Below are 17,120 nucleotides of genomic sequence, written 5' to 3'. Positions count from 1 at the left end.
GTTAAACAGATGTATGCTTGATGCATCAGTTTAGTCAAATGTTGGGATTGAATGTCTTTGATGTTAGTATTATTATTATGTGTGCCATAGCTGAGTGGTATCATATTATTTTTAATCAATTTGTTCATTGGCTGTTATTTTAAGTTATTAACTTATATCTGCTAAAAAAATGGTGGGAATGCTATAGAGGTTGTATGAAGCTGGTGTTGGTTTTACCGGTTGCAACTGCAACCGTTGAAAGGTGTTTTGATAAAATAAAGTTTATCAAGACGGATTTTCGCAATCAAATGAGTGATGAGGATTTGAATAATGCTTTAATTTGTGCGGTCAAATAGAAACGTTTGAGAAAGTAAAAGAAGATGATATAATGGCTTGATTTCTAGCTTTCAAAAACCAAAGAGGAGAAATCTGCAACCCATATGTTTAGATTTATTTATTATCGTGTTTTTATTTTTGTTTCGTTTACATTATATGAAACACCACATAATTTTTTTTTGAAACGTTATCCGTGAGATTTTATTTTAAATTCGTCACTGTATGTGCTATGTTTTATAGAAATGTGATAAGTTAAATCTTATGAAATCAATATTCAAATTTTTGTGATTGCTGTTAGGATAAATAAGCTACCAGCAATATCAAATACCGTAATTACATAGAAGGTTTACTATTGAAAATGTGGGTTAATGATTAAAATCTAAAAGGTTTACAAATAACTTAAAAACTTTACTAATAACGATAAAATAAAATCCATCATATATTTCATAAAAATAGCAATTATGAACTGGTAACAATAATAGTAACAAAATCTAAACAAATAGAATATAAAATAAGTAAGAATAAAGGTTTCCCGCTTCACACATTCCTCAGTATCAGTACCTATGGACACTCTTTCTCACTCGCTCCTTGTCGAAATCCTGAGTCGACTCACCGACTCAGCCGGTGCCGAGTCGCTTCCAAGGCTTTCAATACAGTGTCTCCCCGATGTTCAATCAATCAATCTTCAGCTCCACGAAATGAATGATGATGATGATGATGGTGGTGGTGGTGGTGGTGGTGCAAGTTGTCAGCCATTGAAGGCGGTTTTTCTCGATATTATTTCGAAACTGAATGTTGTTGAGTTGGTGTGTATCGGCAATGAGAATCCTTCTCATAATGTAAACGAACCAAACGGACACGCACATGTAATTAAACGCATTTTTTGTTTGTGTTCATTCATTAAGAAAATGGTCATGTTCGTGTTCGTTTATGTTCATTTGTTTAAAACCTAAACGAATCGGTCACGAACGTAGACAGACATAGACAAACATAAACAAACTTAAATGAACACAAATGAACATAATTGACCAAACATAAACGAACACAAGTGAACATAAGCTAGCATAATGAACAAAACGAACAATTCTAGTGCATCACAATTTATCGATAATATATCTAAATTAGTTTGTTTATATTTACACAATACATAAAGAATATTTATCATGATTATTGATTTAAATGGAGCCCGTAGTATGTTTATATTTATATTTCTACAAATATAACTATTTATGTATTTAATAAAATTTAAACGAATGCAAATAAACGAACATAAGTGAACATTAATGAATGAACACAAACGGACAGTCAAGAACATAAACAAACAAACAAAACATGTATGCATGTTCGTTTGTTTAACTAAATAAACGATCATAATGAACTTCCTGCATAACAGTTCATGAGCGCTCGGTTCATTTACAGGCCTATCAACAAGTTTGATTGTTAAACATAAATTATTGATAGCTAATGTTCTGATTCATGAGAATTTGTGTAAATTCTTATTTTAACTTTATAGCCTAAGATATAACCTAAACTTTCAACAAGGTTGAACTTATGATTATTATTATTATTATTATTATTATTATTATTATTATTGTTGTTGTTGTTCAGATATTGTTAAGACATTCCATGTGTATATTGATTATTTATGCATCTTATTATTCTCTCTGTCTATCTGATCTCATATCATGACTGGATGTTTTGGTAGTAACCTGTAACCATCTCTTCATTGTCCCCCATTGACTTCCAATTCAGTAAGTTCTGATTTTCTTGGATACGGGCTTATTAATGGTGATCGGTTTTTTACCAAATTATTGTTATTGTAATGTAGTATGTTGTTCTCCAACTGGGCACTTTAACTTAAACTAAACGCTTCCTTTATATTGATCGTTTCGTTGTTTTCTTTGATGTAGGTCATAATCTTATTAACCTAAAGTTGGCGTTTGCATGGCTGTCTGTGGAGAACTTGAATCCAATGACAATGCTAGCAAGTTTGACACTTAAAAGTCCAAAATTAGAAGACGAAGACCTAAACCAGTCGAATAAGTGTTTCCCTAATCTGTGAGTTCTTAACTTAATAGATGGTACAGGCCTTTAAGATCCTAAGCTACACCTTCTCAACCTTGAACCTCCAAACCTTCCGTTGGCTTGTATCAGACATCTCACCGTTTAGTCTGACTCTAATCACCCCAAACTCATCACACTCGAAATTGCAAGTTACATAAATAGTTACATAATAGCGTTTGCATATTGCAATTCATGTAGAAGCTCCCATGTTATCTCACTTTCGTCTTTGCCGCCAAAAAGTTTGAAAATACAAAAACACTTTGGCTGGACTCATGCTCTATTGGCTCCTTACTTTCAGAATTCCACGGAAATAGTCGTGTTAAGTTTGATTTTGAAGTCTGTGTTTGCTGAAGTGGTTATCTAGCATGTTTATGACCATAAAAACTATATTAACCATGGAGGGTTGGGAGGCCCGACCTTTTCTTTTGTATCCCTAAATATATGCAAGCTGACCCATAAGTCTGGTTTAAATAGAGACCCGAATGAACCAATATGCATATACAAAAAGCAAACTTTACAAATATCTAATACAGTGAAAATTTGTTTATTTTGCCTTGTAAACGTACGTTCACATTGTTTTATAGATTTGTATGATAACTTTGCAGTTTGCACTATGGGTTGCTTAAAGAAACTGCTAGTTTTGTATTAGTATAGGTGAAAATTGTACTTCATTTAAACCAAAGAAAAATATACTTGATAGATTCTGGCTCAAATCCGTCCATATGCGCCCTATAAGCTTATAAGTCATCAAGTACCGGCATAAATGAATCCTTGGTTTAGTTGGTGGTGTATGAATGTCATTCAAATCAGACTTTACTTGGAGGGGTATGAAATTAAAAGAACATTAGAAAATTCCTTAACTGGGATTCCCAAAAGTTTATCAAGAAAGCTAGAGAGTGTTATATTAACCAAGAGCATGCTCTTAGCCAAATAAGTTAAGTTTAAAAAAAGACTTTCTTTTGACTTTCGTGTAGGGCGGGTACTTAAGACCACCTTTATTTCGAAGGCCACCTGTCAATGTTCCAAAATTTAAATCTTGCCCGGATCAAAATCATCATATTCGTTACCAAAGTATCATTCAGCTTGATTCGGGATTTTGAAGTTGGCTTTTTTTGACTCGCTAATAGTTCACTTTGTTGCACGGTTTGGGCTTCAGAAGCTGGACCTCCATAAGTCGTTATTACAAAAAAGTTGGTCTATTATCATACATGAATATAAACATAATTACAAGATAATATTAACTCACCAAGTCATCAGGAGGCTTGGATTATTTTCCTTTTTAAATGAAGTTGGATTCCATTGATGTAATCTTTTGCTCTATCACTTGACTTCTACTTTTGTCTGCACGTCTGATGCAACTGCATAATAACTCCTCAATCAACTGAATATATACATATTATTTCTGTAAATTGATTAACCCAAACACAACCCATATAACCTTTATGTTGGAATTAATTCCCTTCTCGAGTTAATGAGGCGGGTTAGGCCGACTCATCAAGCTTATGATGGATTGGTGTCTTGTTTATCAAGTTGAGCACGTGACTTGGTTTACATGGAATAAATTACTTGGTGAACAAGTCGAGCCAATGACTTGGACAACAAGGAATTTATTTAATAATTTTTATTTAGATTTTTTTTACCAATTAGTATTTGAATATGATTATGGTTTATGCATTCTAGTCTAGTTAGGTTTTCAAATCTAAATTATTGTATATACCCGAGCTTCTTTTTTGTGTTTATCGATCCTGGTCACCAAACTTCACTTTATTCATGTCAAAGGCATTAACCCTAACTTAGACACACTTAAAATCATGTAATCTAAATATAACGAGTGTATCCCATTTATCTAAAGAGTTCAAACAAGGATACAATGTCATGACCGGATTGGACAGCGAACCGGGCAGGCAACCGGTTCACTGGTTCAACCGGTCGGACCGGCCGAACAACTTTGGTAAAAAAACGACGGGTAGGCTAAAAAATAGATTTTTCAAAAATAAATATTTTTTTTCATTGTAAACCGGTTCAATTGGTCGACCGGCTGAATCGGTTCGGACCGGCGGTTCTTTGGGAGCCAAGCCAATGCAGAGAATCGGACCAGTCAGTGACCGAATCCCGGTCGGTCCGGTCCGGTCTCAACAACATTGGTTAAAAGCGGCCATAAACAAGTTGGCATGTTGAGCTTATAAAATATATATTCATGTTATTCTAACTTCAAATGGTTTGACGGGTTAACTTGTTTGATTAAACAAGTTAAACAAATCAACTTTGTCTTGTTTATTTCAACTGGTTAAGCAGGTCACCCGAACACGACTGTGTACTAAACAGGTCCGTTAGACATGGCATCCTAAAATTTAATTGTTTTTCTAGGTGCAATCTCAACTAAGTTATTTATAAACACGCCAAAACTCACCATAAGTTTATTACCAAGCATAAAACCTTCTATATAATGATGAAAATTTCATATATGTATACCCTTATAAATTCCGTATTAATATAATATACTAATTGTTAAGTTATTTCAACATTTAAATAAATATGATAGCATGCATTCGACGAATGAACTAGAAACTCAACTATCGAATATAATGTGTATTAATATATAAATCACGTAGCTATATTTCGACATACCACGCCAGTATGAAATAATATGCCTTTTGCTACTTGAAAAACAGGTTGATTTAATTAATCATGAAGGTTTAAATATGTTAGTTATGCCAACTCATTTAAATCATAGACACAATAGAATACTCGCTTTTAAGTTAAACACGAATAGTAGTGAGATGGAGTGAAGGAATGGTCAAGACAACGTAAGACATGACATCATAGTTGTGATTGCCTTTTGTTTTACATCCATCCACGTTGTACCAAACTATATATTACGTGGCACCATAATTTAATCCTTCATTCCGTCTAGTGTTTTCCCACAACTAGTTTGTTGAAAAGTATTTTATCCCTTTACCTAAAAAAACACCACACGTGTCTCGCATAAATTTGGATCAAATGATCCATTTTAAATCTCATTAATTAATTAATAAAAAAACTATGAACTAGTTATTAGGTGAATCACTTTTCATCTTCTTCTGAAAGGTGATTGAGTAGGATAAAAAAAAAATGGCATTCTCATCTTTCTCTCTTCAAAGGCAATGTTGTGGTCTTTTAGTATTATTTGGTGTGCGTGTTTGAAAATTAGTAGGAAAAGTAATTTTTATTAACTTTGAAGTTTGAATATATAGATTATAATTAGAGAGACAGGGTGAAATTAATAGTTTGTGGGTTTATATTTGTCGTAAGGAACTGTAATGTGAAAACACTAAGAAAAACTAACGAACAACACACAAAGATGTATAGTAGTTTGAGTGAGCGTTAACCAAGCCATCTTATATCCATTTCTTCATATTCACGAACAGTTTTCTTCTCCAACAACTTCACTTTCTTTAAAAGTTCATATTTACAACTTATCACTAATTAACGTATCTTTGTTGTTCTCACTAATATTAATAGTGACCACAAGTCTATTTTCTCCTTAACAAATAACAATAGGAGTGATCATACTTGCAAATTCTCCTTAATCATTGTAGCTAGGGATTACTTCTCTCAAATAACCATTAGTTTTGAATAAAAGTTATACAATGAACCTCTTCTTTTGCTAGTAGATGATCTGTCTTAATTTGAAATCAATTTAAAGAAATTGGAAATCACTTGGAATATAAAGTCTAGGATGTTAGTGTGAAAGAGTGTGAAGTCAAGTATGGGGATAATGCTTGCTTAACTAATATGAAAAAGTTAGTTTTCAAAAAGTTTCATACGAAACACACACATCCATAGCCGATGCATGGTTCGAACGCAAACTACTCTAACAATGTACACTTGTCTTACTTTTTTTCTTTTCATGTTTTGACCATTTTTTAGATTTTCAAGCATTTTCCCAAACCACTTTTTTGAGCGTCTCCAATAGACACCAAATATCTTTAGTGACGAATCCGTTAGAACAACTCGAAGGATCTATAATCAAATTTTAATTTAAGAGGTGGCAATTTTGATCCTACTCATATGAGCAAGTCTATTTGAACTTGTCTTTTATTGGACAAGTCAAGTTGGAAAATGCTCATCAAATGTGTTGAAAGCCATATAAAATCTATGTCTACTTAAAGATTCATATTTTTGTTTTAATAAATATGTTTGATTCGTATTAAAAACACTTTTTACCTATATATGCATGTAATCATGTATCAAGTTACGAGGCATGTAAGTTAAAAAGAGGCATCGAACTAATTTTGAAGGACCATATATTAGATTGGCAACTAGATATACTTTTTGAAAGATTGTTTAATTGATATGAATATATTTAAAAGATTGAGTGTAGCTACTTGCTAGCTTTAAAATTACATAGTGCACTTCAGTTTAGTTATGGTCCCACCTTCCTTAATTAATAATTAGCATTATAGTTAAGTTCCACGTACGTGTCCAGACTCATGACCAAGAGCTTAATAACATTAGCCAGCAAAAACCCTGTGTTCAACTTTCCGGCCATAGATTATGAAACCAAATATGTACTTGTTTTTGTTTGGTTGCCGAAATGGATCTTGTGGAATAGGGAGCTTGCCCAATCACTATCAAATAGGTTTAGTAAAATGCCGCGTACTTTTGGAATATGAAACTTCATATCTGCACTATATATTATGATTTATTTAAAATGCAAAAACAGTAATTAGAGGGGAAAGAGCACTCATGGGTATTGCCCATGCACCAGTCAATCCCGTACTACCATATCATTTCTACCCGCATGTACCCACAAACCACAAATTTACCGGCGGCATCTACCCACAAGTACCCTAGAACTTTTTTGTGTTTTTGTTTTTTATATAATAATAATTAATTACTCATTTATTTTTCCAATTGTTATATATTCTTCATGGCAAAGGTTTGCCATGAATTGCAATTTGGCAATCTACCCACATAGTTAGAGGTGGGTTTGCCATGTGGTAAACTACTCATGAGCCTTACCCACACTAGTGCCCCTTCCCCTCTAACAGCAAGTGGTTTGAGGATTTAGAGACGTGGTTTGGTGAAAAACACCCATGTGAATTTATTAAAGGGGAAGTGAACACCTCATAGTGACGGCTTCAAGGAGGGGAAATGTGGGTATCCGGTCGGGACATGGTTTTTCTGGGTTACAAATTTTTAAAAAAATACCAGTATTATATTTATAATGCTCGAACGCTTATAGGTCCACTGCCGTAATAAACTCAATTCAATATCATACTTTTGCTAATTGTTATAACTTTAATCGTCTTTAAAAAAATAGTTTACATTATTTAGTTCATTAAGGCCTAATGAGCATATTTTTTCCAACTTGGTTGGGGAATGTGAATTCTCAGGGTCGCTACTAGATAAGTATCTCGATGTCATGAGAATAATGAGCGAATAAGCAAACCCTTCTTTTTGTAAAAACCACTTGATCCTAGTGTGTGTGGAGGGAGGAAGGGGGGGGGGGATGAGATATGGGTCGAGTTAAAACGTGATGGGTCAATATACAATATTTTTTAAGTCTAAGGACTAAAAGTGAAAATTAACCTGCTGCAAGCTAACCAAGTGCTCTACCATCAGATCTCCATCGCATTACCAGCACACATCCTCTAGACCGGCCTCGGTATGATATTCATGTTCCTCCACTTTCGTGTTTACTAAAATTAAGTCAGCATACTAACTAAAAATTAACCCTAATAGTTTTTTCAAGGCTTCATCTAGTGTTCGTTAGAAACATAGACCAAGTGTATTAAGTATCTCTCTTCATTTGTAGTAAGAGACACGCTTTTGCCACATAAACAGTCTACGTCTACAAAGAAAAAAAATACTAATTGTGTTAACTTTTAGTTAGTATAGAATCTTTAGAGGAAAGTCTATTCAAATTTAAAACTGTTTGTAAACATTTTTTTACTAGAATTAATCATTGCAAATAAGTCAGAGTATTATTAAAGGGTCCTACTAGAGACGTTTTTCTATAGGGCTCGTATAGGGCTATATGCCCCCATATACAAGTGGTGATTGGTGTCCCTAGAAAAACCATTATCAAATTCAATTTGCCAACATTTTAAGAGTTTAACCCGAAATTAACTCAAATGTATTTAAGCCATCATAAGGTTAATGCTATGTGCAGACACATAAAAATGTTACTAACTTCTTGCTGTAGCAAAAACCACCTACCACCAAATTTTACATTGTAAAAGCAATTAAATATGATGAAATCATTGGATGAAGTACTTAACTATCGACTGACTGAATGATTAAAATATGCAATGAGTATAAATATTAAACATATAATTTATCAAATTGCATAAAGAAATAAATATAAGAATCAATAAATAATTAAGTAATTATTAATTAACAATACAAACAAACGTGTGTTAATTAATCGTGTTAGTTTATGGATAAGTACAATCCATTTTTAAATACAAATAGCTGAAATTATGTATATCCGTAGTCAGTGTGCTAAACAGACTCGAACATGAACCTGAGCAAGAAAATGGTATCATACGTATGAATCTGGAACCAAACACGAATTGATATTGCACGACTTGTTTAACACGGTTTTTGTTTACATACTGATATTATATAACTCTAGATCCATATTTTTTTAAAAGCAGTTAGACTATGCAAAATTATTTTTACAACTTTAAATCTTAGCATAAAAAATATTCAGATAGTTTAAATCCTTCAAACGTATTTTAAAAATAAAAAAAAAGAAGTGCATGGGTTTAAACATGTCAACTATAAACCCGCCAATTAACATAAACATAAGACGTTTAGTTAACATATTTGTGGGTTGGAACTGAAACTATCTCAAATCCAATTCTAGATAAACTCAAACCCACAAATATCTTGTTCATACATACTATGGGTTATGGAGTCAATGAAGATATATGGGGACCTTGTAAAAGAGTAAAAATACACGTTTTGTTGGGAGGGATAGTTAGACTCTGAAAAAGTCCAAATTTTGACCCACAAGATTAGTATGAGAATTAAATAATAAAAAAATAGGAGTGTAGCAGCCATATGAACATCTTGATGCTTTCCTTTTAAACTCAAAAAGACGATAATACCCCCTAACTTCACTCCCACTCTTCTTGACCTGACCGCCGACTTCACTGGTCATCTACCCGCTACCCACTCAACTCTCAACGTGTATACTCCACAGTCTTTGCATCACTACATTTTAATAAATTAAATATTATTTTTATAACTTTAATAAATTTTAAAAATATTTATGTTTCAAAAACAACTGAACAATATTATCTTAAAAATATAAAAGGAGTATTTACTTTTATAAAACTATTATTAAAGCAAAGTATCATTAATTAAATTAATATATACAAAAATATGTTTACATTATGGATAAACATTATATAGAAAAATAAAACAAAATCAGCTTATAACTTTAAGATTATTCCTGATTTGGTTTCTGAAGAGATAGGTCCCAGCAGAGCTCAGTTGGACCCGCAAGACTCACCTTGAACAGGGACGTCTGCGCAACGACCAACTGCTCCCGCAGGACCCACCATGCTCAGAGAAAACCTTACGCGCAGTACGCCAACTGTACCCGCAGGGAAAGCCTCCCAATGGTGAAGTACCCCGCCTGTTCCCGCAGTTGCGGATACAAGCCATCAGGGAAGGCTACCCACACTAACAGCAAGGCTACACGCACAAGGCACTAGCTACTTCAGTAGTCACATGAAGGAATGAGCAAGGCGGGAATACTCCCGCCTAAATGAGCCAGTCCATATGCTTCTGGAAGATCTTTTGTACTATACCTACTAAGGTATGGGCAGAACAGACGATCTGACCAGAACAGCCCATAAACCAATTACAGGGTGACAGCTCACCGACAACAGTACGAGGAGGAGCACCCTCTAGTACTGTTTGTCACTATTAGCCGCTGCCTACTCACCAACCCTTACTATGGGACGTGCGCAGCCTACAGTTGGTGGAACAGTGCATAGCCGGCAGTAAAGGAACAGTGTACAGCCGACCTTGTTACTGTCGGCCGTAGTCTATCCACCAACCAGCATGGCCTGTGCGTAGTCCACTGTTGGTAGAACAGGAATACTATTCAGCTGGCTGTACCTTCTAGGAAACCTACCTTCGGCTATAAGTACTCCAACACCTTGGAATGGTAAGGACATCATCTGATATCTCGTTATCTAGCAATCTCTTAATATACACTTATATTCAGAGCAATCTAGTCTGATTCTCACGCCGGAGGGTGGTCACAAGGAGGAACCCCCCCTTCTCGGTGACGAGCTTACGGTGTCTGTTTTGCAGGTCCCCTGAAGAACAACCTTCTCTGCTGGACCTCATCCTCGTGGGAAACATTATTTAACCCACAGATTATCCGTAATCTGCCCTGGGTCACTTAGTGTTTCTTCAGTTTCACAAACTCAGACATAACCTTTAAAGTAAAAATATTTAACAGCCATTAGAACAACATAATAAAAATAAATGCTACAAATTATTTTTCTACCATTTATTTTACTTAATAGCAAGTTGAGGAAAGTTTATTTACATAAGATAACCTTTTTATATAGTTTTAAAAAGCAAGATATTCTTTATGGTTATACCATATTTAAAACCATGAGTTGAGACTTATCTTATTGAACATGCTAGTCAACTACGGTAGGGGAATACTTTTCCTCTATATATAGCCACAAATGTAAAGAGCAAACATAAACCACTACATTAGCACTACTACCTCTCAAGCAAGTTACATTACAACAATTACATACATGGCACTTGAAGCTCTGAACTCTCTGGCTACAACCGTGGCACCAACGCCTTCCTTCCACCACAAAGACATAATCTTCCCAACCACCACAACCATAATTCAAGACTCTTGGAACAAAGGGAAGCGGTCTAAGCGACCGCGTTCCATTGCCACCACCACCACCAGCAGCACCGATAGTGACGTCACTCATCCGTTGGATGCTGTTGCACAGCATCCGACGGAAGAGGAGTACTTGGCTTTTTGCCTTATGCTACTCTCCCGCGGCCGCACCACCGCGGCCGCCGCCCCATCGCCGCCACGGCCGCCACTACCCATTTCTCTTAAGTGTAGTGTTTGCAACAAGGAATTCTCTTCTTACCAAGCACTAGGCGGCCACAAAGCAAGCCACCGGAAAAACACCTCCGACGACCACCCATCCACCGCCGCCGCCACCACCACCGCCACCACCACTTTCTCCACTTTAAAATCTAGTGGTAGGTCCCACGAGTGTTCCATCTGCCACCGGTCCTTCCCCACCGGCCAAGCACTCGGCGGCCACAAACGACGTCACTACGACGGCAACATCTCCGGCACCGTGACAACCAGCGGCGTTACAACGTCCGGCAAGACAACTTCTTCATCCAATAGTCAACCCCGTGACTTTGACCTCAACTTGCCAGCTTTCCCTGAGTTCCATCTGGGGTTGAACGTTGACTTAGTGAAGAAAAGTCAACTGTTCATCGACGAGCAAGAAGTGGAGTCTCCTCATCCGGCGAAGAAACAGCGTTTAGCAGTCGCCGGCAAAGTTCAAAATCACTAAAAAATTTACTCACGTGGTAACTTCATGTGATTTTCTATACAGTTATTATTTTTATTAGGTTGATGAATGTAAAGATCTTGTTTTCATACCATTGATTTATTCATTAATTACTGGAAGTAAGATTTTATTAATTTTTTGTGCATGTACTATTAATGATGTTATTACTGTTTATTACGATTATTATATTATTTGATTATAAATAAAATTAAAATACTAAACATATAGTGATAGATACGTAAAACGTACCACTACCAAGAGCAAACTAGTTTAAAAAGGGTAAAGTAATTTTCAGTTGTATAGTTATTGGTAGTTCTAGATATAGTTTGTGTTTGCTCTCTTTTATCTCTTGTAACTTTTTTTTTCTAAATAAAAGTTAGCCTTTCAAAAAGTAATAATAATAGTTATTCATGGTATTGGTGCCTTTCAAAAAGTAATAATAATAGTTATTCAAACATGATTAAATACATTTTATTCTTAATATAAAAACAGTGAGAGCCAATTTGTTGTTATTATTATGTTTATTTTTATAAATGTTTGTTGTTATTTTTTGTTCGTTTTTTGTTAATTTTCGATTATGAGAGGTTATAAGTATTTGCTTATTTATATTTTGTTGGTATTATTAGATTTTTTCTTTTGTTGATATAACTATTTGCTGATATATGCTGTTATTATTTTGTTCTTAATTTTAATTATTTTGTTGTAATTTTTTGGTTTTTTTCTTTGTTATTCTTAATAATTGTTTATGTAGATTGGTATTGTAGTTGGTATAGTTTCTTATGTTCTTATTTTTTTATAAATTGGTATTATTTCCTATGTTCTCATGTTAAGACTAAAATGCGAATGAACCTTTCCATAGTTATTCATGATATTGGTGTAATTATTCTACTTATTTATGCGACTCTTACGTAAAAAAAAGGTTGGTTGTATTTAAGAAGTTGTTTATATTTGGTGATTGTACTTATTATTATTATTATTATTATTATTATTATTTAATACGGGTGAGGGAAGAAGGTGGCGTGGGGACAGGAAGCCAGCGCCACCCAAAGCGGTTGTAGGATGGCTTTAACGTAACTTCCGATGTGGGCCGGTTGATGCCTAAATCCACATGTCACAACACTTTTATATGTATGTATTCATAAGGTTGGCAAGACTTGGCTTTGCTTCAATGCAATTTTATATATGCTGACACGTGTATTTATGAATAGATTCAAATTTGATGTTCACGTAATAAAAGTAACAAGGTTGTTCGTGTTTCAGTTTTTTACTTGTACAAGTTGAGTTCTGTGTGGTTCAGTGGTTGTATATAAGTAATTATGATTTCTTTTTTAAAAAGGATTAAGATAAAAGTTGCATAAACTTAATGATAAGCTAGAAAGTACGATAGACAATGTTTTATCATCCTATTTTTAATATTTAAATCATTCGATTATGATATATGCCTAAACAATGTAGTCCCTCGTCATCTACTATCTTTATTCTCTTGTATGTGTCACAATCGTGCTGTTTACAAGATAACTAGATACAAAGTACGAAAAACACTCTTTAGTATCTTATCATGGATAACTAGTCTCTTACTTCTCTTACTATCAAACAAACCGCACGACGTTTTCAATATATAGTTTTAATATCCTAATTCACATTTTTGTTGTTTTCAATTCTTAAAAAGAACCAACTCTTTAGTGATATTAGTATATTATAGATACCAGTGAATGAAACTAAATCTTGTTGTTTCTTGATTCTAGGTTTATAAAACCCTAGTTAGATATTGCGAGGTCAATTATTGGTTGCTTGAATCCTAACCCTTATAACTCAAAGTTATAGGTTTATTGAAATTTTGGAACTCTCGATCTAGGTTCCAAAGAAATCGCTTTTAGGGTTGTAGATCCTGATCCAATTTAGTGCATCTTTTGGTTAACCAAGTCCATGTTTTAATCGCTAATTGAACTATAAGACAAACATACAAGTGTTGTTTTAATCAAAGTACGATCAAGGCACAAGGTGATTTGATATAGGCTTTACGTAAAACCCTATTTAAGGTTTTAGGTGGTACTTTTAGTTGCAGTAGCGCTAGTGAAATCGGTTTTACAATAGCAAAATACGTCAAAACAGTTTGGCTTTTATATTGTTTTAATTAGCTAAAATGACAATTGCATGGCTTAACATGTAACCATGCGAATCGATGTCATCAAGCCAAGTTAGCAGTTTTTTAGCGACTTTAATCGTTGAACTATGACATGTGTAGTGCATAGCATATCCATACATGTCATTTACAACAATTATTGTTCCTATTGCATACTATGACTTTGTTACATCTATCGGTTCTTAAAAGGATATCAAGACATGCATGATGGTGTTGCTAAAAGTTTACATGGGATGTTGAAGCACATATCATATCATCAACACGATTGAATCAACAAACACTTTAGTTTAACAGGCTAAACAGGTCTGTATCAACATAAGCAAGAAACAAATTAAACCTAGACTATTTAGAGCATCCACAACGTTGGATGTTCATAAACCACCATATCAGATTCCAAACTTTTCTAAAATTCCACAACACCAAATATTCACAAATCCCAATAAAAAAATTATATTTGTGCATATATATATATATTATATATGCATAAAGTATATATGTGTGTGAGTGGGGTGGTCCCACAACACCCATCCGTCTCATGGTTTGCAGCAACAAACTACCCCCCCACCCCCCACTAGAGATGGTCAAAAAAACCGGTTGGGGAACCGGTTTGCCGGTTTAAACCGGAAACCGGTTTTTACGAAAACCGGTTTTTTAAAAACCGGTTTTTTAAAAACCGGTTTGACCGGTTTACAAACCGCCGGTTCGTATTTCGGTTACAAGTTTTAGATCCAAAACCGGTTAACGAACCGGTTAATGAAAAAACCGGTTTTTTTTATAACCGGTTATGGAAAAACCGGTTAACCGGTTTATAAAAAAAACCGGTTTTTGACCGCTGTGGAAAAACCGGTTAACCGGTTTCTCCATAACCGGTTAACCGGTTAAAAACCGGTTTTTGAACGTTTTAAAACGGCTATATGCCCGTTTTTTTTTTGGACCGTTTTTTTTTTTTTACCATTTTGCCCCCACAAACATCTATATATAGTTTAGGTTGGGTATTGGTTAGATCACACTCGATTATACAACTCCAAACGCTCTAAACGTTTATTTCATACGCGATTATTTTGTTATCTCACGCTCAATTATACCACATTACCACTCCATACGCTCTTATTTCGTAGTCGATTATCATGACCTCCCAAAGTGCTGCTTCATCCGTCAACATGGGTGCCTCGAACACGGGAGAAACGGTCGTTCGGGTCATCCCCACGAAACGAAACCATGATGTTTGGCAACATTTCGACCTATGCGAAATGTCTAACGGTAGCCAAAAAGCTCGATGCAAACATTGTTTGAAGTTTTATGGCAAAGATGCAAACTCCACTTTAAAAGCGCATGTACAAAGGCCCTTTTGCAAGGCCTTGAAGGACGAATCGGGAAGTAGTTCGCAGCCGGAGATGACGAATCAAGGAGCGGTGTTTACGTACGACCTTGAAGCGGTACGTCAAAAGTTTTCAAACTTTGTGATTCAACAAACACTTCCTTTCAACCACTTCGACAACCCTCAATTCACGGAGATGATGCAAAACTATGTTCAACCACGCTACCAACACGTAAGTCGTTCGACCCTTAGAAGAGATTGTCTTAAAGCATGGAAAAACGCTAAATCCGAACTAATTTCATACTTTTCAAACTTACAAACTGGTGTAAACTTAACAACGGATGTGTGGTCGGTACCCTCATGGTTCGCCCGACTCATACATTTGTGTGACGGCTCATTGGGTTGACCCCGAGTCGTGGCAAATGATGAAACGAACCGTTGCGTTTCAATTGTTTGATTACCCGCACACGGGTAGAAATATTTTTAAAATCTTGGATAAAGTCATTCGACAATACAAGATTGAACATAAAATCTTTTCAATTTCGTTTGATAACGCGTCCAACAATACGGCCGCGGTTGGCCATTTAAAATTAAAGTATAAACCTATTTGTGATGGAGCGTTTTTTCATAGCCGATGCATTGCACATATTATCAATTTGGCCGTGCAAGATGGGTTAAACGTGATCGAAACGCAAAGAAACAATTTTAAAAGAATGTTACGAGATGTTTTTAGCAACAATAAAACATTTTCAAGATACAAAAAATTTTGTGTAGAAGCTAATTGTCAATGGTTGGGGCCAAATTGGGATTGTCCAACAAGATGGAACTCGACTTGTAATATGTTTGAGAAAGCCATCCAACAAAAAGAATCATTAATTGCGTTTCATCAAATTTTGTCAAGTAGGGGTAAATGTGCACCGTACGATCCTAGAAACTGGTTATTGATTGAGATCGTTACGGAGGTCCTTCAAATTTTTAAATATTGCACAACTAGTTTATCAGGGGTTTACTATCCAACAAGCCACATTGCTTTACCAAAAATTGCTGTCATGTGCACAAAGTTGAGTGAACTTCATTGTAGGGGTGCACCTTATTTTGATATGGGTGTAAAAATGAAAGAAAAATTTAGAAAATATTTTCAAGAACTACCCGCTGTTTTGACATGTGCTGCTGCGTTAAACCCTTGCATCAATGTTGGTGGTGTTGAAGCTTTAATAGAAAAAATTTGTGATGAGCTAGAGTTAAACGACGATCAAAACCCCTATTATAGCCAAACTTTAAAGAATGCTTTCAACACCACCTTGTCAAACATGTATGATGTCTACCTTACAAAATACGGGTCGTCTTCCCAAATTCATGACTCGTTAAGAGCTGTTGCCCAATCCCAATCCCAAACCGACCTTGAAATGGGGATGTACTACATGATTTGGGAAGACGCCGGTAAACGTCAAAAGGTAAACACCCCAAGCAGTGAACTTGGAAGGTATGGTGGTACCAACTTTGTGAAACACATGACTCCGGATGAATTTAGAAGTCTTGATTTGCTGGCTTGGTGGAGAGGTAAGGAGGATGAGTTTCCGATCCTCACCGCCATGGCCAAAGATTTACTAACGGTCCAAGCTTCCACGGTAACTTCGGAGTCTGCTTTTTCTGTTTCTGGCAGGGTTATATCGATTAGGAGGACTCGACTCACTCCACCAGCTAT

At 35.3% G+C, this 17,120-nt stretch overlaps 1 pseudogene; it reads left to right on the top strand.

Annotated features, from left to right (window-relative positions):
- The first annotated feature begins 11,122 nt into the window (after nucleotides 1–11,122).
- On the top strand, nucleotides 11,123–11,957 carry LOC143617050 (zinc finger protein ZAT10 pseudogene; annotated as a pseudogene).
- The last annotated feature ends 5,163 nt before the right edge of the window (nucleotides 11,958–17,120 follow it).

Source organism: Bidens hawaiensis, unplaced genomic scaffold (assembly GCF_021521415.1).
Source record: "Bidens hawaiensis isolate Kalapana, Puna unplaced genomic scaffold, B.hawaiensis_p1.1 tig00051691_1, whole genome shotgun sequence".
Classification (NCBI taxonomy): domain Eukaryota; kingdom Viridiplantae; phylum Streptophyta; class Magnoliopsida; order Asterales; family Asteraceae; genus Bidens; species Bidens hawaiensis.
This window is presented reverse-complemented; position numbering and strand designations above follow the sequence as displayed.